Source organism: Phyllobates terribilis, unplaced genomic scaffold (assembly GCF_046119375.1).
Source record: "Phyllobates terribilis strain yellow unplaced genomic scaffold, ASM4611937v1 Scaffold_7__3_contigs__length_470593459, whole genome shotgun sequence".
In the NCBI taxonomy this organism is placed as follows: Eukaryota; Metazoa; Chordata; class Amphibia; order Anura; family Dendrobatidae; genus Phyllobates; species Phyllobates terribilis.
Window position 1 is genome coordinate 253,101,118 of NW_027362767.1, and position 26,494 is coordinate 253,127,611.

The 26,494-nt window shown below is 44.1% G+C and overlaps 1 protein-coding gene across 15 annotated transcripts in view; it reads right to left on the bottom strand.

Moving 5' to 3' along the window:
• Nucleotides 1-26,494, bottom strand: part of RALGPS1 (Ral GEF with PH domain and SH3 binding motif 1) — a 540,676-nt gene that overhangs the window by 500,590 nt on the left and 13,592 nt on the right. Inside the window, exon 2 of one of the 15 annotated variants that reach the window (XM_073640262.1) lies at nucleotides 3,891-4,405. The exons of 12 other annotated variants lie outside the window; for them this stretch is intronic. The gene's annotated coding sequence lies outside the window, so the exon portion shown is untranslated. Of the gene's footprint in view, nucleotides 1-3,890; nucleotides 4,406-21,311; nucleotides 21,434-25,463; nucleotides 25,484-26,494 lie in introns of those variants that run through there. 2 more of the 15 variants (XM_073640266.1, XM_073640265.1) reach the window with 2 other exon arrangements.

The following is a 26,494-nucleotide window of genomic DNA, read 5'->3' on the forward strand; positions in this document are numbered from 1 at the left end:
GAGATGAGATCCTCAGACCCCTTGTGAGACCATATGCTGGTGTGGTTGGCCCTGGGTTCCTCCTAATGCAGGACAATGCCAGACTTCATGTGGCTGGAGTGTGTCAGCAGTTCCTGCAAGATGAAGGCATTGAAGCTATGGACTGGCCCGCCCATTCCCCAGACCTGAATCCGATTGAGCACATCTGGGACATCATGTCTCGCTCCATCTACCAACGTCACGTTGCACCACAGACTGTCCAGGAGTTGGCGGATGCTTTAGTTCAGTTCTGGAAGGAGATCCCACAGGAGACCATCCGCAACCTCATCAGGAGCATGCCCAGGCGTTGTAGGGAGGTCATACAGGCACGTGGAGGCCACACACAATACTGAGCCTCATTTTGACTTGTTTTAAGGACATTACATCAAAGTTGGATCAGCCTGTAGTGTGTTTTCCACTTTAGTTTTGGGGGTGACTCCAAATCCAGGCCTCTATTGGTTAATAAATTTGATTTCCATTGATGATTTTTGTGTGATTTTGTTGTCAGCACATTCAACTTTGTACAGAACAAAGTACTGTCTGTTTTCATCTAATGTGTTCATGGATATATGTGCAAAAACATAACATGATGATATTTCTCAGTGGGTCTTTCATTGAAATACACTGCTTCTGTGTTAAATGAGAAAATTAAAGCCATAAAATAATGCCCAAAACAGATGCCATCATGTAACAAACCACCATTAGCCCTTTCACCCCAAAACCTATTTCGACCAGTGTCACTTTATGAGGTAATAACTCTGGAACGCTTCAACGGATCCCGGTGATACTGAGAATGATTTTTGGTGACATATTGTACTTCATGATAGTGGTAAAATTTATTTGATATGACTTACTTTATTTGTGAAAAAAATTGTAAATTTGGCAAAACTTGTGAAAATTTAGCAATTTTCAAACTTTTAATTTTTATGCCCTTAAATGAGAGAGTTATGTCACACAAACTAGTTAATAAATAAAATTTCCCACATGTCTACTTTACATCAGCACAATTTTGGAAACATAATTATTATTGTCAGGAAGTTATAAGGGTTAAAAGTTGGCCAGTGATTTCTTATTTTTACAACAAAATTTACAAAAACATTTTTTAGGGACATGACATTTGAAGCGACTTTGAGGGATCTATATGACAGAAAATACCCAAAAGTGAAAGCATTCTAAAAACTGAACCCCTCAAGGTGCTCAAAACCACATTCAAGAAGTTTATTAATCCTTCAGGTGCTTCACAGGAATTAATGGAATGTGGAATGAAAAATAAATATTTTTCAGAAAAATTTTACTTTAGACCCATTTTTTTTTTACTTTCACAACAGTAACAGGAGAAAATGGACCCCAAAATTTGTTGCGCAATTTCTCCTTAGCACACCGATACACAATATGTGGGGGAAAACCACTGCTTGGGCGCACGGAAAGGAACGAGCACCATTTGACTTTTTGAATGTAAATTTTGCTGGCATAATTAGTGGACGTCATGTCGCGTTTGGAGAGCCGCTGATGTGCCTAAACAGTGGAAACCCCCCACAAGTGACAGCAGTCTGGAAACTAGACCCCTCAGGAAACTTATCTGGATGTGTGGTGAGCACCTTGAACCCCGTTTGTGCTTCACAGAAGTTTATAACGTTGAGCCATGAGAATAAAAAATTAAATGTTTCCCGCAAGAATATTTTTAAGCTCCAAATTTTGCATTTTCACAGGGGTAACAAAAGAAAAAGGACCCAAAACGTTGTTGTGCAATTTCTCCTGAGTAAGCCAATACCCCATATGTGGTCAACAACTACTTTTGAGGCACAGTGCAAAGCTCAGAAAAGAAGGCATATTGGAGTTCAGATTTTGCTAAATTGGTTTGAGGGTGCCATGTCACATTGGTAGAGTCCCTGAGGTGCCAGATCAGTCGAACTCCCCATAAGTGACCCCATTTTACAAACTAGAAATCTCAATGAAATCATCTAGGGGATCATATTGACACCACAGGTGTGGCATAGTATTTTATACAATTGGGCAGCTGTCACACTCTAAAAGACGCTTTTTATTGTAAAAACAAGTTGAATTGTCATATTTTGATAGCTATAATTTTTCCATATTTCTGCTGACAGAGTCATGTGAGGTATTGTTTTTTGAGGGACGAGTTGACGTTTTTATTGGTACCATTTTTGGACAAATGACATCTTTTGATTCTGTTTTTTGGGAGGCAGAATGAACAAAAACAAGCAATTCAGGAATTGTTTTATGGGGATTTTTTATGCCGTTCCGTGTGTAGTAAAATTGATAAGCCAGCTTTATTCTTCGGCTCAGTACAATTACAATGATACCTCATTGATATAGTTTTTTATTTTTGGTGCTTTTACACAAAAACTATTTTTATAGAAAAAATATATATTTTTGCATCGCTTTATTCTGAGAGTTGTAACTTTTTGATTTTTCCGCTGAGCTGTATGGCAGCTTGTTTTTTTTGCGGGACAAGATGACGTTTTCAGTGATACTATTTTTATTTACATTTGTCTTTTTGATTGCATTTTATTCCACTTTTTGTTCAGCGGTATGATAAAGGCATAGTTTTTTGCCTTGCTTTTTATTTATTTTTTTACGGTGTTCACTGATGGGGTTAATTAGTGCGACAGTTCCGGACGCAGCGATACCAAATATGTGTACTTTTTTTGTTTCTTTTTTCATTTTGTGATTATTTTTTTTTAGATTTTATTAACATTTTTTATAATTTATTACATTGTCCCACTAAGGGACATCAACTTTCCCTGCCCTGATCTAATACTCTGCAGTGCATCTGCACTGCAGAGCATTAGATCAGAGTCTGACAGGCAGGAAGGAGGCGTCTCAGCTCCTGCTCTCTGAGCAGGCGCTGAGTGGCCACCTTCCGGCAGGACCCTGAAGGACCCCGTGGCCATCTTGAGACCGGGGGTCACCATGGAGACCATCAGCACAGCGCAATCGCTTCGCATTGTGCTGATGGAAGGAGACAGGGAGCTCACTCCCTGTGTGCTCTACCATGTCGCTGTCACTATTGACAGTGGCATCACAGGGGTTAAACACTCGCGATCAGTGATAGCACCGATCATGGGCGTTAGAGCTGACACCAGAACTGGATTTTGGCGGTGCTCAGCGTGAGCCCGCGTGATCGCAGCGCCGCTTTGTGGGAATGCAGCTCCCGCAGAGCAGTATCTATACGATGGGAAGGGGTTAAAGGGATCAACCTTCCTAAGCCATCTACACTACCGTTCAAAAGTTTGGGGTCACCTAGACAATTTTGTGTTTTCCATGAAAACTTATACTTTTATTTATCAAATGAGTTGCAAAATGAATAGAAAAATTAGTCCAGACATTGACAATGTTAGAAACAATGATTTGTATTAGAAAGAATAATTTTCTCCTTCAAACTTTGCTTTCGTCAAAGAATGCTCCCTTTGCAGCAATTACAGCATTGCAGACCTTTGGCATTCTATCAGTTAATTCGCTGAGGTAATCTTGAGAAATCCCCCCCCATGCTTCCTGAAGCCCCTCCCACAAGTTGGATTGGCTTGATGGGCACTTTTTGTGTACCATACGGTCAAGCTGCTCCCACAACAGCTCAATGGGGTTGAGATCTGGTGACTGCGCTGGCCACTCCATTACAGATAGAATACCAGCTGCCTGCTTCTTCCCTAAATAGTTCATGCATAATTTGGAGGTGTGCTTTGGGTCATTGTCCTGTTGTAGGATGAAATTGGCTCCAGTCAAGCACTGTCCACAGGGTATGGCATGGCATTGCTAAATGGAATGATAGCCTTCCTTATTCAAAATCCCATTTACCTTGTACAAATCTCCCACTTTACCAGCACCAAAGCAACCCCAGACCATCACATTACCTCCACCATGCTTGACAGATGGCGTCAGGCACTCTTCCAGCATCTTTTCAGTTGTTCTGTGTCTCACAAATGTTCTTCTGTGTGATCCAAACACCTCAAACTTTGATTAGTCTGTCCATAAAACTTTTTTCCAATCTTCCTCTGTCCAATGTCTGTGTTCTTTTGCCCATATTAATTTTTTTCTTTTATTAGCCAGTCTCGGATATGGCTTTTTCTTTGCCACTTTGCCCTGAAGGCCAGCATCCCGAAGTCGCCTAGTCACTGTAGACGTTGACACTGGCTTTTTGCGTGTACTATTTAATGAAGCTGCCAGTTGAGGAGCTGTGAGGCGTCGATTTCTCAAACTAGAGACTCTAATGTACTTGTCTTGTTGCTCAGTTGTGGAGCGGGGCCTCCAACTTCTCTTTCTACTCCAGTTAGAGACTGTTTGTGCTCTCCTCTGAAGGGAGTAGTACACACCGTTGTAGGAAATCTTCAGTTTCTTGGCAATTTCTCACATGGAATAGCCTTCATTTCTAAGAACAAGAATAGATTGTCGAGTTTCACATGAAAGTTCTCTTTTTCTGGCCATTTTGAGTTTCATAGAACAAACAAATGTAATGCTCCAGATTCTCAACTAGTTCAAAGGAAGGTCAATTTTATAGCTTCTCAAATCAGCCAAACCGTTTTCAGCTGGGCTAACATACTTCTGCAAGGGTTTTCTAGGGTTTTCTAAACATCCATTAGCCTTCTTACACAGTTAGCAAACACAATGTACCATTAAAACACTGGAGTGGTGGTTGTTGGAAATGGGCCTCTATACACCTATGTAGATATTGCAATAAAAAACAAGACGTTTGCAGCTAGAATAGGCATTTACCACATTAACAATGTATAGAGTGCATTTCTGATTCATTTAAAGTTCGCTTCATTGAAAAACAATGAGCTTTTCTTTCAAAAATAATAAAAATTTCTAAATGACCCCAAACTTTTGAACGGTAGTGTATATGGGCATGTACTTCAAGGAAAGTTGAATAAAATGATACCTTGATATCTGCGATCCGGTGTGCTATTCCAGAGAAATCAACATTTTTCTTAATATGTAAATGAAATGTTAAGATCTATGTCGCGGACATAGATCTACCGGAGAATCTGCCTCCAGAGCTTATTTTAAAGGAAACCTGTCACCAGCAAAAAAAATGCTATTAACCTGCAGATAAAGTGGGAAAAATAAGCATTTGATACACTGCCGATTTTGCAAGCTTTCCCACCTACAAAGAATGGAGCGGTCTGTAATTTTTATCGTAGGTACCCTTCAACTGTGAGACAGAAACAAAAAAAAACAGAAAAATCACATTGTATAATTTTTACATAATTAATTTGCATTTTATTGCATGAATTAAGTATTTGATACAATAGAAAAACAGAACATAATATTTGGTACAGAAACCTTTGTTTGCAATTACAGAGGTCAGACGTTTCCTGTAGTTCTTAACCAGGTTTGCACACACTGCAGCAGGGATTTTGGCCCACTCTTCCATACAGATCTTCTCCAGATCTTTCAGGTTTCGGGGCTGTCGCTGGGCAACATTGAGTTTCAGCTCCCTCCAAAGATTTTCCATTGGGTTCAGGTCTGGAGACTGGCTAGGCCACTCCAGGACCTTGAAATGATTCTTATGGAGCCAGTCCTTCGTTGCCCTGGCTGTGTGTTTTGGGCCATTGTTATGCTGGAAAGACCCAGCCACGACCCATCTTCAATGCTCTTACTAAGGGAAGGAGGTTGTTGGCCAAAATATCACAATACATGACTCCATCCATCTTCCCTTCAATACGGTGCAGTCGTCCTGTCCACTTTGCAGAAAAGCACCCCCAAAGTATGAGATTTCCAGCACCATGCTTCACTGTGTTCTAGGGTTTGTACTCCATGACGGCATAGTGTGTTACTAACTGTAATGTTTGAGACTGTGGTCCCATCTCTCTTCAGGTCATTGACCAGGTCCTCCCGTGTAGTTCTGGGCTGATTCCTGACCTTTCTCAGAATCATCCTTACTCCACGAGGCAAGATCTTGCATGGAGTCACAGACTGAGGAAGATTGACAGTCATCTTGTGTTTCTTCTATATTCTAATAATTGAGCCAACAGTTGCCTCCTCAACAAGCTGCTTGCCTATTCTCCTGTAGCCCATCCCAACCTTGTTCAGGCCTACAATTTTGTACCTGGTGTCGTAGACAGCTCATTGGTCTTGGCCATGGTGGAGAGGCTGGAGTGTGATTGAGTGTGTGGACAGGTGTCTTTTATACAGGTATCGAGTTCAAACAGGTGCAATTAATACAGGAAATGAGTGCAGAGTAGGAGGGCTTCTTAAAGAAAAACTAACAGGTCTGTGAGAGCCAGAATTCTTGCTGGTTGGTAGGTGATCACATACTTATTTCATGCAATAAAATGTAATTTAATTATTTAAAAATCATACATTGTGATTTCCTGGATTTTTTTCAAGATTCTGTCTCTCACAGTTGAAGTGTACCTATAATAAAAATTACAGTAGTCTCCATTCTTTGTAGGTGGGAACACTTGCAAAATCGGCAGTGTATCAAATACTTATTTTCTCCACCATATGGGGTTAATCTGAACCATAAGGAATATTCAGCTCACCCTTGAAAGCCTCCCGGTGGGTTACATGAAGCGAAGCAAGAGATCATGTCTCTGCTAAACGAAGAAACAATAAGTATGAATCAAAGTAAGGATCCAGCTTCAACGCATAAAAATGTAAAGTCTTTATTAGGACAATTTAACAACAATGACATTGTTGTGACGCACCAATTAGGTGCAGTTGAAATGTGGAAGGTGCAAAAATTGGAATTCCAATTTTTGCACCTTCCACGTTCTAACTACACCTAATTGGTGCGTCACAACAATGCCGTTGTTTTAAAATTGTCCTAATAAAGACTTTACATTTTTATGCGTTGAAGCTGAATCCTTACCTTGATTTGTACATGGGTTTAATCTGCACATAGCAGAAAGCTGTGGGGAGAAATTTAACTTTATTCTACCTGGCAGCATTCGGTTTCAGTCACGGGGGGGGGGGGGGGGGGGCGCAGCGCCGGCGCTGGTTCAGTCATCACTCTGAGTATAGAGAGTAGCGGCTGTAACAGCGCCTCCGGCCCTGACTGACAGACAGCCCCAATGTAGAGCAGGTGTCAGTCAGGGCCAGGGTTACAGCCGCCACTCTGTATACTGAACCCACGCCAGCGCCACCCCTTGACTTAAACCGAATGCTGCTGGGGAGAATAAAGTTCATTTTCTCCCTGCAGTGTTTGGCTACGTGCAGGCCCCAGGCAGGTTATTAATGCTATTGACCGGCAGATTAAGCCCAGATTAGCAGGTTAATTGCATTTTTTGCTGGTGACAGGTTCTCTTTAAATGAATGGGGGTATTACCAAGTGTGAGACATGTACTAACCGAGTCTTCGCTCCTGATCAACATGTCTCACACTGGAAATGATTCCTTTAATTTATAATAACATCTAAAAGGTAGATTCTCAGGGAGATCGGTGTCTGGCCCATAGATCTTAACAGCACATTGAGGTCCAGGAATTGCTTCCCCAATATGGGAGACAAAAAAACACAAGTACAATGCTCGACCAAAATCAGCCCGAGTTGCTGTGACACTTTTCAGTAAAAGGATTGTGCATAAGCTATGGAGATGCCGGATATAATTCAATGATCAAACTTCCAAAAAATAGTAATGGTTTTGCTTTGCTTTCCATTAATCCTGCAGCGGCTTCAAGTAGAGAACTGAGTAACAGAGGCAAAAAGTAATTATTTTGCTTTAAATAAACCAAAAGCTGCCCTAAAATAGAAAAATAGCTTTTCTAGGAATCATCCAGATTCCTGCCAAGTGAAGCAAAAGGGATTTCCGCTGTGTAATTAAGAGCTTTTCTCGTTATGATTTTACGTGTCTAAGACACAGTGTCCCACTGTATATAGACTTGTTCCTAGCAGACACATAACCCAACAATGAGCAGCAATGCAACCAAGATTTCTATTTCACATTTTAAAGGGATTTTTTCTCTCTTTTTTTTCTATTCTACTGAAAAAAAAATGAAATAACAGAACTTGATGCCACATTTCTATGTTGTATTAATTATATACACAATACTTTTTTTTTGAGCATTTGGCAATTTCTATTAAATGGGTTGACTGGTAAGATTGTATTGGTGACTTATCCATGGGATTGGTAGGGTCTTGACCCGGCAACCCCACAGATCAGCTACCACAAACTCCGGCGGCCAGATGAAAACACATGACACAAAGTTTAAATCTTCTGACTAGAAGCTGTTCTCCAGCACTTTGCAGCAGCCGCTACAAAGTGAGTGAAGCTGTGCAGCTTGTAACAGCAGACAGGTGGAGGAGACTTACCTATCAATCTGATATCAATCACCTATCCTTCAGCTAGATTATCAATTTATTCTGTATGGACAATTAAGGCAGATTAAACACTTAGCCACTATGGCTGCAAATAAATTATAAAGTAAAAAGTTTAAGGTGTTGCTCTAGTATCGCAAGAAAAATACAGGACATGTATATATTTTTTTTTCTTGGGGACAATCTGCGTGTGGAGGTTGTCTCTCCTCCCTTACTGAATGACTTGTGTGTCGTGGTGGGAGTCTCTCCTATTACTGGATAACCCCTGTATGTGGTGGGGGTCTCCTATCTCTCACTGGGTGTGGAATAAAAGGTTTCTATGTATGCAATATCCCTATTTTTTTATAATACAAAGATGGCTGCCTCAGCTTTCTGTGAGCACAATAGGTCCACTAAAAATGAACTCAACCCAAAACAGGCACAGTTCCTCTCACTAGCTGCGATTGTCTCGCAGTAAGAATAGACCTGAGGGACTACTTGTTCTTCTGGGTGGTGAATTATTGATGCACAATAGCAGACAGGCAGACATTTCTGTTAAACAGCTGCCCAGATTCAGCTCATAATCAAAGACACCACTCAATAGCTGTTTCTCTGCTTGCAAAAAGCATCTGAAATATTTAGCTCGTTATGAATCTGGAACGTTTTGATTTATGCGCTCTCATTAAAAGGCGGAGAGACTAACCTGATACTGCAGCTGCTATAATGAAACCCAGCGTTGTGTCAATACTCCCTCGTGTCAACTTGCTTAATAAACTAATGGCTTGCTGGGTTGCAACGTACAATGCGGGTTCATGTGTAAAAATAATATGCTTCCCTGGGGTTTAAGTGGCTGCCAATACATGAAGATTAAAAAAATACTTAAAAAAAAGGATTACATGTTATTAGAGATAAAATACATATATTATGTGAAAAATACTTGTGTGTGTGTAATTTGCAGCTTGAATTAGGAAACCCATCCTCCTCCAAGTCACCTGCTACTGTATTCTCTTCCATACCCAGATGCCATATTATGGGTTATTTCCTCAACAAGCATTGATTTTATTTGCATATCGCTTTCAATATAGTGATGTAAGGAAGCACCAGTCAGTCAGTGGCAGAGTTACTAGGGCCCCATGAACCGTCACCCAGGCTGTACCATGTGCATGCTTTTAAAATGTCAAGTAAGATTCACATTGACTTCTAACAAGCATCACTTAAAATCTGTTCTCATCTAAATATCTGCTTGTGTGTCAAAGCAGTGAAGTGTCAGCATTAGCCTCCTACATAATGATTGTTTCCCTCTCTCAAAGCTGCAGAACCTGTATCTAATCTATGAATAAATCTGCAATCTAGAAACTGCATTTAAACCAATGCACTCACTATATACACAAAGCTATCTAATACCTTGCAATGATAAAACTACCAATCTAAGCACATAAACAGCTTTCCACCGACCTGACTTGAACTTACATAGGACTAGATTTCACTGTTGTCTGTAGGAATATTCTTTCCTAACCGGTTTAATCCATGATGACATTTCAGAATTACCAACTGCATGCGACCAACGTTAATGATTGACAGAATGGGGACTTTATGACAGCAAAACAGAGAAAATAGAAGAAAAAATGGTCTAAACTAAATATGTCCCGTGTAAGCTTCCAACTGTGTCTTAGCGTTTGTTCACACTGTACCTTTTCCCGGCAGTCAAAAACGTCCATTTTTCAAGTGGAGGATGTATCAGGAATTGTTGCTTTTTTCAGGCATGTAAACTTAAGTGTTTTTGGTTAATTCCTGAACTGTATTCAACATTTTTTCCTCCGGCATTTTTGGTTACCGTTTTCCAGAGTTAATTGGGCACCTTTACATTGGCGAGAGTTTTTTTTTTGCTGTTTTTCTTTTAACACTTACAAAATGCTAAAAAAGATACCCAGGCGTCTTTTTTAGCCTTCCCATTGACTTATATTGAATAAGATGAAGTCTCTTCCTGGTGGAAAAAGCCTAAAAAATGAAAATGTTACTTCAATCAAGTGATCCAAATCTGAATATTTTTTTTTACCTGATATCTTAGTATATTTATTTTCTTTGTTGTTTTTTGAAATGCTACTGAATTAAAAATGTTTTGAATTTTTATATTCATTAGTTACTGTTTTATAGATTTCTAAAAGTTTTTGTAAGGCGGCGGTGTTCACACCATGCAGTAACTGAGGCAGTGACCCAAGCAAGTCCAACATAAGTAGCTTTTATTCATGTAACTCACGGGTAAAACAGAAGAGTCGTCCGGTTCCCAGACGGGTTAACATAAGTCCATGAACAACAGTTGGCGGGGGCAACGGCCGCGCCGGGCTGCTCAGAGCCTGACGGGTGCAGAGCCTTCCCAGGCGTGGGTTCAGCTATTCAAAGGCCCGTCGCGCTTTCCTGCTATGCTCCTAGCAGGTCCCACACTGAACAACACTAATCCTTAATGCAGGGGGTTTTTAAAGGACCTGTGGCAAGAGCCACTGGAAAACCCGAGTTGGAGGGAGGAGGCCACCCCAATGCCTTGCTGTAGCCTCCTCCAAAAAATGAAGGCTCTGCTGGGTTTTATTTAATCTGCCTTAGCCAGATGGCCTGACCAGGTCAATGCTCACCTTCATTCCTGCATTGCAACCGCAGCTGTGTCTGTGACTGCACTGCACTCCAACGGGTTTAATAGATCTCTGTACACATTCTGGGGGATATATAACGTCCCTCGTATACGATCCCAGTCACTGCCCAGTCACCTCCCGTCTGTTCAAACTTGTGGGGTTGACCATTTGTCACCATACAGGGTGCTCGGAACAGGGCATCCGCGTTTGCTTGCGACTTCCCAGAAAGATGTTCTACAGAGAAACTGAAATTCTGCAGTGACAGAAACCACCTGGTGATTTGCGCATTCCTCTCCTTGGCGTTCCTCATCCATACCAAGGGTGAGTGGTCCGTCACCAAGCAGAACTTAATAGCCAAACACTCCTCCTCCACCACGCTATAGTTTTTCTCTGCCGGGTTAAGCTTTCTACTCAACTAGGTGACCCAGTTCTCTTCACCATTCACTTTTTGTGACAATACCGCCCCTCGGCCTACCTCCGAAACATCTGTCTGTACAATGAAGATTTCCTTGAAGTTGGGGCTGATGAGGACCAATTTCATGGACTGAAACGCTTCTTCAGCCTAAAAGTTCCACTGAACCTTTACCGATTTTTTCCCTTTCAAGAGATCGGTCAGGCCCGCCTTGCTCCCAGCAAAATTAGGTATAAACCGGCATTAATACCCAAGGATGCCAAGGAACGCCCTCATCTGTTTAGTACTTGACGGTTTAGGCCAGTTTTTAATGGCCTCAACTTTATTGATTTGGGGTTTGATAACTCCTCGGCCAATCACATACCCCAAATATCGGGCTTCCTCTAGCCCTATCATACATTTTTAGGGGTTTGCTTTTAATCCCGTGGCTCTGAGAGAATCCAGCACTGCTTGTACCTGGGATAGGTGCGTATATCAGTCGGTGCTAAAGATGATGATATCATCTAGATACGTGGACGTGTACTCCTGATGGGGCTTGAGCACTATATCCATCAGCCTCTGGAATGTAGCCGGGGCCCCATGTAACCCAAAAGGTAAGACCACATAGTGATATAGACCCTCCGGAGTTATGAAGGCAGTATTTTCTTTCGCCAATTGCACGAGAGGTACCTGTCAGTTACCCTTGGTGAGATCGAGCATGGTAAAGTACTGAGACTGCCCCAGTCTCTCAATCAGCTCGTCCACCCTGGGCATTGGATAAAGGTCCAACTTCGACACTTCATTTAATTTCCGGAAATCGTTACAGAAGCGTAACGATCCGTCTGGTTTCGGGATCAGTACGATCGGGCGAGCCCACTCACTCCGTGATTCCTCGATGACGCCTAACTGGAGCATTTGTTTTACCTCAGGCTTGATGGCTTGCCTCCGGGCTTCGGGTACCCGGTACGGTCTCATTCGTACCCTTACCCCAGGTTCGGTTCATTCGTACCCTTACCCCAGGTTCGGTGACAATGTCTTGTTGGAGAACCATAGTCCTACCCGGTAGCTCTGAGAACAAATCGGTATTCTGCTGCACCAGCGAGCGAGCCTCCCATCGCTGCTGTTTAGTGAGAGCATCACTTATCTTGACCTCTCCCCTGGATGCATCCCTGGCTGAAGGTAGAGAACTCTCTAGCGACATGCCTGGAGTGACGTCTGTAACTAAACACTCTCGATCTCTCCAAGGTTTTAGCAGGTTTACATGATAAAGCTGCTCAGGTTTCCTCCTTCCGGACTGATACACCCGGTAATTTACCTCCCCCACCTTTTCTCAAACCTCATATGGCCCTTGCCACTTGGCCATGAGCTTACTCTCGGCTGTGGGTACCAGTACTAACACCCGATCGCCCTTGCTAAAAGATCTGACCGTGGCTCTTTTATTATATGTGAGCCTCTGTCAGATGTTCTTTCACCATGGGCATGACCGCAGCGATCCAGTCCTGCATACTAGTCACGTGTTCAATTATACTCCTATGTAGATTCGGCTCTTGTTCCCACGTCTCTTTGGCTACGTCCAACAGACCCCTAGGGTGTCTGCCGTACAATAACTCAAAGGGAGAGAACCCTGTGGAAGCCTGGGGTACCTCACGGACAGTGAACATCAAATAGGGTAGCAACATGTCCCTTCCGTCCTTAGCAACCACCTTTTTTAACATGGACTTGAGGGTTTTATTGAACCGTTCTACTAGCCCGTCGGTCTGAGGGTGGTACACCGAGGTACGCAATTGTTTTATTCTCAGCAGTTTGCACAGTTCTCTCGTCACCTTGGACATAAAAGGGGTCCCTTGATCAGTCAGGATCTCCTTAGGTATCCCAAGGCGACAGAACATGGCAAACAGCTCCCGTGCAATCAGTTTTGCCGAGGTGTGGCGTAGCGATATAGCCTCCGGGTACCGGGTGGCATAGTCGACGACCACCAGTATATGTTGGTGGCCACGAGCGGAGATTACAATGGGCCCTACCAAGTCCATTGCAATCCGTTCAAAAGGTACCTCTATCACTGGCAGAGGTACCAAGGGGCTACGGAAACTTGCAGTGGGTGTGGTCAGCTGACATTCGGGGCAGGATTTGCAGTATTATTGGACCTCTGCATAAATCCCCAGCCAAACAGGCCCACCGAGCTTTCCTGCTATACTCCTAGCGCAGGTCCCAACACTGAACCACACTACTCCTTAATGCAGGGTTTTTAAAGGACCTGTGGAAGAGCCACTGGAAAACCCGGGTTGGAGGGAGGAGGCCGCCCCACTGCCTTCCAGTAGCCTCCTCCAAGAAATGAAGGCCCTGCCGGGTTTTACTATTCTGCCTTAGCCAGATAGCCTGACCAGGTCAATGCTCACCTTCGTTCCTGCATTGCAGCCGCAGCTGTGTCTGTGACTGCAATGCACTCCAACGGGTTTAATAGGTCTCTGTACACATTCTGGGGGATATATAACGTCCCTCGTATACGATCCCAGTCACTGCCTCACATTTGGAAAAACCTGAATTTTGGGTTTGTATGACTTTACATTTGTTATCATATCTTGGGCTAGAATTATGATAAGAGATGGGAGAGGCATACTTTTGTTCACAATTGTACAGGCTTTAATTTGTTATGTCACAAGACTATGTTTGTTGCTATTTTCTTTTTGAGGAGTCAAATTCTAAATTTTGATGCCGATCACCTGTACATGTTTGGTGTCAACGATCTCGTAATGACCTGTAGAATAATAATGGCAGGTCAGTTTTAGCATTCAGTTAACGTGGTGAAAAAACCAGTGGAATTGCATTTTTTTGGCAATTTCACCGCACTGGGAATTTTTTTCCCCGTTTTCCAGTACACAATATGGTAAAACCAGTGATGGAGTTTAAAAGTACAACTCGTCCTGCAAAAAATAAGCCCTCACATGGCCATATTGAATGAAAAATAAAAAATTGCTGGCTCTGGGAAGAAGGGGAGCAAAAAACGAAAATGCAAAAACAGAAAATGCTCTGGTCATGAAGGGGTAAAGTTAGGTGTGATCTGCAGTCTTTGGACACCTGGGCAGGCTTCCACAAAACACCCAAAGCCTCACACATCAGCTCAATGTCCATACCAGTTTGCAATTAGAAAGGGTGAATCAATCTGCAGATTCCAAAATCGATAGCCATCCATAGATAGGGAGAATCCAATGGCAAGTTTGTAATGAACTTTTGGCACATCAAATAAACTTGTTTGTCCCTGTTTTTTTTTTTTTTTAATAAAAAGAAAATTCTGTGTCACATACATGGCAACCTTGACCCTCAGGTTGAATGTAATGTGATATAATACATGGCTTTGGAAATAAATGGTTTCACATTTTCTGGTATATTTCACTATCCCTTAGTTTGCTGGCATTAGTCTCTGGTATGCAACCCAATTTTGCCTATGCTGTGATTTCTCCCTTAGTTTGCTGGCATTAGTCTCTGGCATGCATTTCACCTACTCACTGGTCTACCCCCACTCTAATTTATGACCTCCTTATTTACTGTGGCTTAAATATCCAGCATCTGACCCAGTGTTAATTTTCTGAAATAGATGAGCAGAGGCCACTCCCCTCTGTTTAACAGTTGCCTGCACTTTGTAGCAAATATATTTGTGAGCTGGACGTCAGCAAGACGTCGACTGCCAAAGTAGCATAGAAGTGTGTATTAAAGAAGTATACAGCTCTGAATTAGACCTGAATTGAACCTGAAGGGAACTGGATACTGAGTCACAGTAAACAATGTTCCCACTCTCTCTTCTATAATGCTTCACTTTCTACTACCCCCCTAATCCCTACACCTAGTAAGGAACTGGTCATCTCTTCCTCCATCCTCCCCATCCATCTCACCTCCTCCTCAGAACTATACCTCAACATACAATCCTGCATCTCTAAGCACAGACAGCCACCTCATGCCCTCTCCTGCTCCTCCTCACTGTTGGAGATATCTCTCCAAATCCCGGCCCCCCACCACATCCCCACAGTCACCTTTCATTCTAGATCTAGCACACATTTCCGCAACCTCTCTAACCTTATACCCATCCGCCCAGCCACCGCTTCCCCAGTCTCACTAACAGGAGCTCTATGGAACGCTCGCTCCGCTGGCAACAAACTTTCCTACATCCATCTTTTCATTACTACCAAACTTTCCTTCCTCATCATCACCGAAACCTGGCTCATGCCCTCTGACACAGCCTCTCCAGCAACACTTTCGTATGGCGGACTCCACCTTTCCCACACCCCCCGCCCCAGCGGCAAGCATGGTGGAGGAGTTGGCTTTCTCCAGTCAGACAACTGCTCCTTCGCACATATCCCACTGCCACCCTCCATTACTCTCCCCTCTTTTGAAGTGCACTGCGTGCGCATTTACTCCCCCTCCAACCGGCTGTCATTTACCGCTCCCCAGGGCTAGCCACCACCTTCTTAGACCTCTTCACTACCGGGCTACTTAATTTCTTTTCCGCTGACATCCCCACTATCATCATGGGCGATTTCAACATCCCCATTGACACTTCCCACTCATCTGTCTCCAAGCTTCTATCCCTCACTTCCTCCTTTGGCCTTTCTCAATGGTCTTTCGCAGCCATTCACAAAGATGGACACACACTGGACCTCATCTTCACCCGCCTTTGTTCCCTATCCAACCTCTCTAACTCTCCTCTCCCTATTTATGACCACAACTTAATCACATTCTCTCCCTCTCCAGGTCCACAATCCCCCATCCAAAAACTTGCACACCCTTGCAGAAATCTCAAACAACTCAACCTACACTCACTCTCTGAATCCCTCCTCCCTTTTACAGACAAATTCTCTACATGATGCAGATGCTGCTGCCACCTTCTATAACACCATAACAGCTGCAGCTCTTGAATCGGTCTCCCCCCTCATACATACCAAAGCTCGCACAATCAACAGACAACTCTGGCACACCAGCCTGACTAAAGAACTGAGACGGGCTTCCAGGGTTGCTGAGCGGAGATGGAAAAGGTCCCACTTCAACGAGCACTTCATCGCATTCAAACAGGCCCTCACTACTTTCAGGTCCACACTCATTGCAGAAAAACAAACATAATTCTCATCTCTCATATCCTCCCTGCCTCTCAACCCTAAACAGCTATTCAGTACTTTTAATTCTCTCCTCCGTCCCCCAGCACATTCTCCCTCTCCACTCATCTCAGCTGAAGACTTTGCCTCATTCTTCAAGTAGAAGATTGATACCATCAGACAAAGTTTTTGCCATAAGTCCCCACAGTCCCTCCTCATATCTACTCAACTCTCCTCCTCTAAAACCAGCTTCTCCGTCATTACGGAACATCAACTTTCCTCTTTACTCTCCAAGTCACATCTCACCACCTGTGAACTTGACCCAATCCCATCCCACCTCATCCCAAATTTTACCACAGTCTTCATCCCAACCCTAACCCACCTCTTCAACCTGTCACTAACAACTGATGTCTTCCCCTCATGCTTCAAACATGCCTCGATCACACCCGTCCTCAAAAAGCCATCCCTTGACCCATCCTCTCTGTCTAGTTATCGCCCCATATCACTTCTCCCCTATGCCTCAAAACTACTGGAAAAACACGTCCATCTTGAGCTGTCCTCCCACCTCTCCTCCTGCTCCCTCTTTGACCGCCTCCAATCTGGCTTCCGACCGCACCATTCTACTGAAACTGCCCTGACTAAAGTCACCAACGACCTACTGACCGCCAAATCCAAGCGACACTACTCTGTCCTTCTCCTTCTGGACCTGTCATCTGCCTTTGACACAGTAGACCATTCCCTCTTACTACATACACACTCATCTCTCGGCACCACCGACTTGGCCCTATCTTGGATCTCCTCATACCTAACAGACCGGACCTTCAGTGTCTCCCACTCACACACCACCTCCTCATCTTGCCCCCTATCTGTTGGTGTCCCCCAAGGCTCAGTTCTAAAACCCCTACTATTCTCCATCTACACCTTCGGCCTCGGACAGCTCAGAGTCTCACAGCTTTCAGTATCACCTCTATGCTGAGGACACACAGATCTACCTCTCTGGACCTGATATCATCTCCTTAGTAACCAGAATCCCACACTGCCTGTCGGCTATTTCATCTTTCTTCTCTGCTAGATTCCTAAAACTTAATATGGTTAAAACTGAAGTCATCATCTTTCCCCCATCTCGCTCAACCTCCCCATCTATCCTATCTATCAAAGTCAATGGCTGTTCACTCTCCCCAGTCCCGCAAGCTCGCTGCCTCGGGGTAACCCTTGACTCTGATCTCTCCTTCAAACCTCATATCCAAGTCCTTTCCACTTCCTGCCGAATCCAGCTCAAAAATATTTCCTGGATCCGCACATTCCTCAACCATGAATCTGCAAAAACACTAGTGCACGCCCTTATCTCTCACCTCGACTACTGCAACCTCCTGCTCTGTGGCCTCCCTTCTAACACTATCGCACCCCTCCAATCTATCCTAAACTCTGCTGCCTGAATAATCCACCTGTCCCCCCGCTATTCCCCGGCCTCTCCCCTCTGTCAATCCGTTCACTGGCTCCCCATTGCCCAGACTCCAGTTCAAAACCTTAACCATGGCATATAAAGCCATCCACAACCTGTCTCCCGGTACTTACCTGCACGCAACCGCCAATCCTCAAAGATCACCTTCTCTATTCCCCTCTTCCTAAAATCACATACAAGATTTCTCCAGTGCATCCCCCCTACTCGAACTCTCTACCCCAACATATCAGACACTCGCCTACCGTGGAAACCTTCAAAAGGAACCTGAAGACCCACCTCTTCCGACATGCCTACAACCTGCAGTAACCCTCGCTCCACCATGCCGCTGCACGACCAGCTTTACCCTCACCTACTGTATCCTCACCCATCCCTTGTAGATTGTGAGCCCTCGCGGGCAGGGTCCTCTCTCCTCCTGTACTAGTCACCAACTCGTTTTTCTTCAAATTATTGTATTTGTTGCTTGCTATGAATACCCCTTTTAACCCTAGAACGCATGACCATAAAAATCTACACTTTCACATAGCTGTGGCCTTTTAGGCCCGTGTGCAAATAATAAATAAATGACCAACTGGAAATGACAAACAACTATATACCTGAGGAATACCTAGAGTTTCAAAATTCTAACTAAAGAAATCTTGCAGAAAATAGAAAACAATTAACAGGGCGGGCCTGCGAGGCTCCAGGTATGCGTTCTAGGGTTAAACATGTAAAGAACCATGGAATTAATGGCGGTATAATAATAAATAAAAATAATAATTAAAAAAATATATTGCTGCAGTTGACTATCCAGATTGCGAATTACAGGTGAGATTTTGCAGCAAATGCACAAATAAATAAAGTGTAAAGATCAACGTAGATAGCCTATGATAAAGAGAACATCTGTTAGAAATTCCTGTCATGTTTACCATGTATTCTGCTTATTTCCTGAGCGTGTAGTAAAAGTAATTTTGATGTACATCTCCCACTATTCATATCAGTTTGTGTACGCTGAGCCTTAGGCTGAGTTCACACGATGCGTATTTAATGCGTTTCCGCGGCGTTTTTGCAGTTGCGTAAACGCCGCGGAAACGCATGAAAAACGCATGGTAGAAGGGAAGCAATGTTCCCCAATTGAAATCCGCATGTGCTGTGCCCATGATGCGGATTTTTCCGCAGCGTAAACGCTGCGGTCAAAAATCCGCAGCATGTCAATTAATTTTGCGGAAACGCTGCTCTTTTGCCGCCATTGACTTGCATTAGACCGCATGGAATCCGCATCACTGTATATGTTGATGCGCTTTTCATGCGGTCTAATGTGCGGATGGTACCCGGGTGTGGAGGAGAGGACTCTCATCCAGACCCAGGTACCATTAAAAAAAAAAAGAATAAAATAAAAAATACATATATTCTCACCTTCTGACGGCCCGCGCAGCGCTCCTGCTTGGTTCGCGGCACTTCGGGGTTGAATGAAGGACCTTCGCTGACGTCAGAGTCATGTGACGGGTCACGTGACGCTGACGTCGGAAGGTCCTAAAGTCTTCACTGCCGGCAGCCGGGACCGAGCGAAGCAGGACACCGGGGGCCATCAGAGGGTAAAGTATATATTTTTTATTTTTTGACACTCACACACTATATAAATCCATGTCGGTTGCATGGATTTATATAGTGTAAAGTTGACAAGCACTTTCCAAGTGATGCTAAAATCGCTTGGGAAGCGCTTGTCAACCCGCATGCGGAAATGAAAGTGAAGACCGCTTCATTTCCGCATGTCCCTGGCAGGAAACCGCATGTACAATCCGCATATACAATCCGCATGCGTTTTTTCCTGCCAGAGAGATGCAGAAACGCTCAGGAAAAAATCCTGAGCATTTCTGCATCGTGTGCACATACCCTTATACAAGTTTACTGGAATTAATCAGTGCTGGAGAAAAGATATACAGGGGTAATTGAGGGCAGGCGCACAAACTTTAAGTGGGGTTGCTAAATTATTAGGAGGCAGAGATGGCAAATGTAAAGTGAAGCTGTAGTTTGCAGCAAATGAAAAAAATATAATAGGAAATTGCATATTATTGGAAAGCCCTACCCAAGCAACAAAGCAGCAGTGTCTAGCGTCAGTATGCCATTATTCTAGGTGCCCACTCTACTAGCATTATAGAGGAGTCATCACCTCTCCTAATAGTTCCATTTTATTAAGTACTTGTACTCCCCATATATAACAATTCTTGCTCATCTTTTCTTACATCTCTGTATTGCATAGTTCCTCTGTTATTCCTCCTTAAAATTTACTAAACTGTGTTATCAGTTGGGGGCGCATCTCTACACAGACTGATACAGCTCAATCACTGCTCACAGTATATAAGTACATGACTCTTTCCAAAATTTATTCACAAACTTCCAGGAGGAATAGGAGAGGAAAATACCAGTGCCAAGTTAAAATAAAAAATGCTCTGGTTTCTTACTTAAAGGGGAATACAATGTATTTATCAGGGCTGTGGGGTCGGTAAGCCAAACCACCGACTCCGGATCCTCAATTTTCCTGACTCCTGAGCATGTACATAAAGTGCAGCACAGATTCATCTCAACTAAAAGCTTAAATCAGGAATAGAACAGACATTTATAGAACATTTCATAACTTTCCCAAATTCATTTGAAAAAATTTACAGCACCCCTTGCACTGAACTGAACTACTGAACCCAATTTCTTTATATATATTTTAGTAGTAGGTCCATTTTATACAGACGCCACCAAAATGGACAAAGACTCCAACTCCACAGCCCTGGTATTTACTAAAACAAGCATGCAAGGAGAGGGGGGGGGGGAGACACCTTCTTTAACGAAGGACTAATTTGATTTACATTAGGCTACATACGAACATATTATACAGTCCATGTATGGACCACAAAACCAAAACTGAGCACAGGCATATATATTAGGCTGTTAGTTTGCAGGACACCTGTGGGTGATACCGTAACTCATTTTCTTATTAGACGATGAATAATATAATAGAAAAGCAACCCACCAGTGCATTTTTGGAGAGTGAAGAAACCAGAGTATCAGGATTAAAACCATGCAGGAAAAACATACAAACTGCAAACAGATTTTGCCCTTAATCAGATTTGTATCAAGGGCTGTTGTGCAACAAGAAAACAATGCAAACTACTGAGCCACTATTTCACACTTTTCATCAGCTGCACTAATCTGTCATTATGTTATAGTTTCCAGCAACTAACCACCAGTTCCAACATTCATGTGCCACCATAACAATTCCTAATAAACACACACACAAGGATTCCATTGCTTCCATATAAGTGTAATGGCTTCTCAAAGTGTCAGGCCCCACAGAATGTTTACCGTCCCTCGGACTAATCAAAGCTGACATTCGATACTATTATTACCGGTTGTGCTATGCTACCGATAGGACTAGACGAGCTTATGTAAACATACATTTCGGCAGAAAGTAAGCAGTGCTTGGCTTTACTCCACACTGCCCACCTGTACATACTTTCTTCGGTGTACCTGCTCCCCGCTAATCCTTCCATTAATCTTCTAAGAAAGCTGCTCTTTGTCAGTCTGAGAAATGCATTTGAAGTGTGTGGTTTGTGGCAGCTTCAAATCAGTAAAGTTCTCGTCAGCAGAAAGTAAAATATTACGCTTGAAGGACAGGTAACAATGCTTTCCCTGGCACTGGTCAATGCCTCATTGTTTGTTCCTTTCAACACACAGATGAGGTTTAGCTTCCAAAAACTCAGCCAAATAAATGTTCTCAGGCAAAAGGATAATACAACAAATTGGAGGTCACCCTGTGCCTCCTTTAAGAGCTATAATCGTGGTTGTTGCAATAAATGTGGAATACAGTGGTTCAGAGTACGCGCTGCGTAATGGTTCAAATATACAGTCACATCAAGTTTGGTCCTGATGAAGAGGTTTGAAAACCTTGAAACGAGTTGACAAAATAAACCGCATTCATGTTTCACCTTCGTGTGTGATCGTATATTTGAACCATTCGGCAGCGGTGACTCTGAACCACCGTATTCCACATTTATTGCAAAGTATCTCCTTGGTAGTCCTACAGCAGCCTTTACATTCCTCTATAGGAGTTGTGACAAATTACAATTGGACCCTTGCACACAGGGCTGTGGAGTCGGAGTCTGTGTCCATTTTGGTGAAATCAGAGTCAGTATAAAATGGACCGACTCCTAAAATATATAATACATTGGGTACAGTAGTTCAATGGAGCATGAGCTGTAAATGGTTTCATAAAAAATTGGGAAAGTTCTGAAATGTCCTATAAATGTCTGTTCTGTTCCTGATCTAAGGATCTCTGCTTTAGTGCTCTTAGTGGAGATGAATCTTTGCTGCACTAAATGTACTTGCTAAGGCTATGTGCACATGAAGCGTTTGATGCGTTTTCGCGACATTGTTTCCGCCGCGGAAACGCTGCAAAAACGCTTCTTAACAGGTCTGCCAGCTATAGCAATGCTAATCCTGATGTGCTGTGCACATGATGTGGAAATTTCCGCTCAGGATTAGCAATGCGGAAAAAAACGCAGCATGACCATTATGCCCAGCGTTTCCGAAGCATTTCCCGCCCATTGACTTTAATTGAAATGCAACAAATCTGCAGCTATAATATTTATACCTGCAGATTTGCTGCGTTTCAATTAAAGCCAATGAGCGGGAAATGCTCCGGAAACGAGGTGTGGGTGGTACCCGGGTCGGGAGAGGAGGACTACAACTCCTCTCATCCAACTGCCACTCCCTCTGATAACAGCGAAAGCGGCGCTGCTGAGGGGAGCAGTAGTTCTCCTCAGCAGAGACAGGAACCACCGGCAGTGAAAAAAAAAAAGAATAAAAAAACAATCCTTATACTCACCTGTCCAGCGGCCCCCGGTGTCCTCGTTCCCGGCGATACTCTCCTCCCGGCGGTATACTGCAGGGAGCGCGCTCGCTCCCAGCAGTATACTGTGCTTCCAGGACCTGCGGTCACGTGAGCAATCAGCTGATCGTTCACGTGACCTCACCCTGGGAACATTCTGAAGAACCTTCCCAGGGTGATGGTGCTGAGAGCTCAGCGGGGCTGATCAGCTGATCAACCCCAGTGACCTCCTACACAGCAATATACACTGACAGGGGTAATTTTACACCCCTGTCAGTATACATTAATGATGTCACTGCTGTAGAAGTGACCCGGATCGCCGTGGGACAATTGTTGGCGGTACGTGGACTGCGTCGTTGACGGCGGCCAGGTGAGGGATATGGTTGTTTGTTATTTTACGTTTTTTTTCAGAAAATCGATGGCTTCGTGGACCCGTACAATAAAAAAAATAAAATAAAAAATTAAAAAACGTGTTTTTTATTTCATTAAAATACTTTATTCTGGTGGTGTCTTTTATTGAAAAAGCGGCAACCATTTTACTACACAGTTAGTAATGGGGGTGTCTTATAGACGCCATCCATTACTAACCTGGGCTTCACGTCAGCCGCCAATACAAGGCTGACGTGAACCCCAACCTCATTACCTCACTTACCACCACTACAGGGCAGTGGGAAGAGAGGAGGCTAAGCGCCAGATTTGGCGCATCTTATGGATGCGCCATTTCTGGGACTGCTGAGGGGTGATATTAATAGCTGTGGAGGGGGCTAGTATTCATGTCCCCTTCCCTCGCTATTAATATCAGCCCGCAGCTGTCTTTTTAGCCTTTGCTGGTTATATTTTATAGGGGGGGCCACACGTCAATGTTTTTCTTGGGTCCCCTTGTAATCTAGCCAGTAAAGGCTAAACAGCTGTGGGCTGATATTAATAGCCAGGGAACATTGTTGGCTAATGGCCCCTTCCCTGGCTACTAATATCAGCCCCCAACGGTCGGCTTTCTCTCTGCTGGTTATAAAAATGACGCAGGAGCCCACGGCATTTTTTTTTTAATTTATAGGCTGTGTGTCCACGATCCGGATGTAACAGCGCTTTGAAAGCATATTTTTTGCTGCGTCCAAAACGTTGCATTCTATTGAACGCAGGTAAAGCCACATATGTTCACTGAACCATGCATATTTACCGCATTCAATACATTCTAATGGTCAAATTTCTGTTGCGGAGACTAGCAACTCCGCAAGAGAATTTGACATGCTGCGGTCCTGAAAGACGTGTCGCATGTCAGTGTCCACAGTGGATCCGCAGCCTCATATGCACGCATAGTGGACATGGGATTTCTAGAGATCCCATCCACTATACTGTAACATCTGGACGCTGCAGGTTTGCCGCTGTATAAACACGCAGCGTCAAATCTGCAGCGGCTCCTGACTGTGGCCACATACCCAAACTCACCCGCAGCATGTCAATTTCTGTAGCGGACATGCTAGTCTCCGGTGAAGATGTTGACCAATTGAAATGTCATTAAATGCAGTGGATTCACATATACCGACAACAAAAGTGCGGCATTAGAACACCGCTGCATCCAAAGCCCTGCTTAGTGCTGATCGTGGGGACGTAGCGGCTAACGAACCAGCTGTGAGATGCTATTAATGGCCAGGGACCATGTTTGCAAATGGCACCTTCTCAGGCTAAAAATAGTAGCTCAAAACAGCCGCATAAATTACATGAATAGAAATGCTAATGAAGATTGGGTGAATGGGACTAGCTGACACCCAGCTCTTTTATTTGGTGATGTCAAGGTGTCAGACCTTTTCTTGACCAAACCTAATTAAAGTAAAGTAAAGAGTTAAATAAACACACAGACACAGAGTAAACCATTTATTTGAAATACAACAGACATTCTTTAATCATTTAAATTAACCAATATACTCACCCCAGTTCTGACGGTAATCCAAGGGTTTAAGCAATGTCCCACCAAATTACTTTATTTAGCTCCAAAAAGCATTCATTGATGTACAAAAAAGCGTCAAAAAAATGAACGGAATTTCCGCAGCGTTTTTCCTGCCAAGGAGATGCAGAAACGCTCAGGAAATTTCTGCTTCAAATCCTGATCGTGCGCACATAGCCTAAGTAGTGAGGCAGTGCTGTGGAGTTGCAGTCGTGGAGTCAGAGTCGGAGTTGGAGTCAGGGAAATTGAGGAGTCGGAGTCGCAGGTTTGGCTTAGCGATTCCACAGCCCTGCTTGCACAATACTGTTCACACACTGTAAATTTGCAGTGACAAGTCTGCGTGACTGAAGCAATAGTAAACATTTACGACCACTGCTCCATTCACAGACTACAGAAGTGGTGGCAGCACATGCTCACTACCGCTGCATTCATACAGGGAACCTTGGACCACCAATCTTGGGAGTGATTGGGGTCTTAGCAAGCCAGACATCATAAATTTATCATCTATCCTGTGAATAGGTAACTAATATTCTTTATGAGACAAGCCCTTTAAGCTTTAGTTACATAAAATGGAAAAGCATCTTTAAAGAAACCTATCATCAGATTCATGCTACCCCTTCCACAGGTAGCATGAACAGGAGTCTGTCTGCATTATTGCAGCGGTGTACTTTTTACTCTGAATAGTTGCGGCGATTCAGAGAAAATATACTTTGAAAATCCGACCAGGGACTATATGTCTTGGATGACTAGTCCAAGGCCTGTTCCCACCATGTCTCCCTGCCCCACTCCCCTCAACTGAGAGGCCCATGAGTAAATGTCAACTTATTGTAACATACCTGGTGGCGGGCTTGCATGGTGCACCATCTCTCACTATGCATGATCGCAAACTTGATCTTCAGTCCAGTCTGCTAGCCTGGCTTCTATTCATGCTGTCCGTTTGTCTCTGTTCTGACTGCTTAGGGCGGTGGCCCGGTTACTTCCTGTTTCTTGTAGCTGCTGTGGGCACACCCCTAATGCGTCCTCAGCCTATTGCTGTCTATCACTGGATATTTAAATCAGCTCCACCTGGAAGCTCTATCATTCAGTGTGCTCCTTGACTCTGAATGTGCCAGGTCCTGTTCTGTTCTTGCCTGTCTGCCAACCTGGGGGCTGTATTCCCAGGCCTGTCTGAACTATCTCCTAGCCTGTTGTCTGTCCGCCTTCCTGGAGGCTGTATTTCCAGGCCAGTCTGAACACGCTCCTAGCTTGTTCGTCCCGCCTTCTGGGGGCCGCATACCCAGACCCGCTCCTGTATCTCGCAGCAGTGTCAGTTCCTGTCTGAACACTCTCCTAGTCTGTTACCTGTTTTTCTCTATGTCCATACCTTCCCTTTTTCTGAACCTGCACCTAACTCCTACTCGTTGTCGCTGTACTTCCGTTTGTGAGTTTAGAGTCCACTCGCTACTTCATTGCAAGTATCTTGTGTCTGGTTCTGCCTTTCCCTTCCAGTCTGTTCCGTGTGAACAGAGCCCTGTCCTCTCTGCTCTGCCTTGCTCACCGCTCCGGCAGTTCCTGCCTGCTCTGCCCTTGCTCACCGCTCCGGCGGTTCCTGCCTGCTCTGCCCTTGCTCACCGCTCCGGCGGTTCCTGCCTGCTCTGCCCTTGCTCACCGCTCCGGCGGTTCCTGCCTGCTCTGCCCTTGCTCACCGCTCCGGCGGTTCCTGCCTGCTCTGCCCTTGCTCACCGCTCCGGCGGTTCCTGCCTGCTCTGCCCTTGCTCACCGCTCCGGCGGTTCCTGCCTGCTCTGCCCTTGCTCACCGCTCCGGCGGTTCCTCCCTGCTCTGCTTGTCTACCGCATCTACGGTTCTGTTCCTGAATCCCAGTCTGTA